This window comes from Triticum aestivum, chromosome 2B (genome assembly GCF_018294505.1).
Source record: "Triticum aestivum cultivar Chinese Spring chromosome 2B, IWGSC CS RefSeq v2.1, whole genome shotgun sequence".
NCBI lineage: Eukaryota > Viridiplantae > Streptophyta > Magnoliopsida > Poales > Poaceae > Triticum > Triticum aestivum.
The window spans coordinates 61,183,339-61,185,529 of NC_057798.1; positions in this window are offsets into that span (position 1 = coordinate 61,183,339).

The following is a 2,191-nucleotide window of genomic DNA, read 5'->3' on the forward strand; positions in this document are numbered from 1 at the left end:
CACCTTCATGACTTCTTCGTCCTCGCCATCTCTCCGTTCGACCACAACCTGAGGTCCGGTCTTCTCCCCTACTGTAGGTGAGCTGCCAATGCGATTTCATCCATCCCTTCTCCTCTTGTTTCTTCACTATGCCTGTGTGTTGCCTCTCCATCACCGGTGGACTGCTAGTTGATTGCTGCTCTATCTCTCTCGTGTAATCACTTGATCTGTAATTTCTGTATGATCTGTTTACATCAGAAATGATCTTTTAAACTTATATACAGTATTGATTTATCTGCATTGCAAGTTGGATGCTGGCTGCTTGATCTATCCCTCCCTTTGTAATCCCTTAAGCTGCAGTTTTGGCATGCTCTGTTTATACTAAACAAAAATCAAGATGAGATTGTTGGCCACTGTAATCCTGCTGCACAATGTTCAGTTAGCTAAATGTTTGCCTTTCTTCAGTTTTGTCAGAATAGGCATGCATGCACCGCGAGCTTGTTCTTGTGCATGTAGCAGCTCCTAGCTTTTGTTTTTGTTAGAGGAAAGCGCTGCACCTAGTTGCACGCAGCACCAAAATCTCTTGTGTTTGTTGCCTCCTTTGACCGACCGACGAGAGAAACGAGACATAAGCTTGCTAGCTGCAACATCAGAAATTAATATACCCAAACAACATGACTATTGAAAGTGAAATTTTCTGTACTGAACACTTCCTGGAAATAATTATAATTCCGTGATGCAGTTGTACTCGACTGGTCTGAAGGTAATCGTAACGGAGGAAGTTAATAGAGGGCTGGTCATATCTAGCACCTGAAGAACCAAGGGAGCATCGACTAGTCTGAAGGTAACCATCCCGGGCACTATTGATGTTACTGAAGCTAGCTCTATTTTTTCTCAGTTACTAAGTTATATATGGGGCGCGATGCCAAGAGGTGATACTGGGCCGTGCTAGTGCTAGTGTGGAAGTAGGATCATATTCTGTTGCATGATGCCAAGATGTGACACTTTTTTTTTTGGAACGAAGGCTCAAGAAGAACCCGGCTTTGAATTAACAAAGCCATCAACCAGCCAGGAGTTACATCGAATAAACCACACAAAAGAAAGAAAAAAAGGCAGATACAAAGTGCTGCTACAACAGCTCACAGGCAGCAGCAAAACAAGCACACCAGCCGAAGGAAAATGAAGCACAGCTTGCAGCGCCGATGCCATTGTCTACCAACATGACCGCCACCTGGGAGGAAGCAAATGTCTTGAACTACCACCAGAAATGTGCCGCTATCCACTCTCAGAGGCCAAGCGAGATCTCCATGTCATCCGTCTCCACCTCTGTAGAGGGCCCCTGCCCTCTCGCCCAGGATCGAAGGGCGCCGCACCAACTGCAGGCGGAGTGGTTCCCCCGAGAACACGGATAACCAAAGAGGATCGGGCTGGCAACACAAAAGGATTGGGAAACAACAACCATAGGTCATCCCAAGAACACTACTGCCGCACATGGAACAACCACATGGCAAGATAAGAGCAGTTGAATGTAGACGCGAACGAAGAGAACCATGGCACCACCACCAATCACATACAGCAACAGGCCTCCTCGCAGTCCCCAAGCGACGCCTTCAAGAAGGGGAGTGACATGGAGTGCCACCGTCGCCCAAAACAGGGGACTAGGATTTTCATCCGAAAGCAAGGGAATTGGTGGGTGGAAAGGACCTCGACGAAGCCTCCATGGAGGGGATCGGCACCAGCGGCGTCGACATCGTCGTGACCAACTCGCCGGTCAAGGGTTTCCCCCGGTCTCACCCCCACCCCAACCACCCCCGTCGGCAAGAACCAGATGGGACAAGACAGGTTGCACGGAGGTGGGGTTGGGTTTCTTCAGATCAGACGCCAGGTCCGGCTGGAAGATCCTGTCGCCGCGCGCCACGCAAGGGCGAGCAACCCATGCCGTCCACACGGCCACGGGTGTTGGCCAGCACCAACGGACGCCACTCGCCGCAGAGTCGACGCCGCCCACCGCCCGGGGCGGCCGCCGCAGCACCCAAAGACCAACCTTGCCTGCCACCACAAGGATGACAAGCCCCAAGCGCTCAGGTAGCCACCCCACCCACGGCGCTCGAGCTGCTCCCCCACCGCGCTCCAGTGATAACTGATTTATATGACACCGAGCTAACTCGTACTGGTACTAGTCGAAAAGTAGGATCATATGTGTGTGGATGTG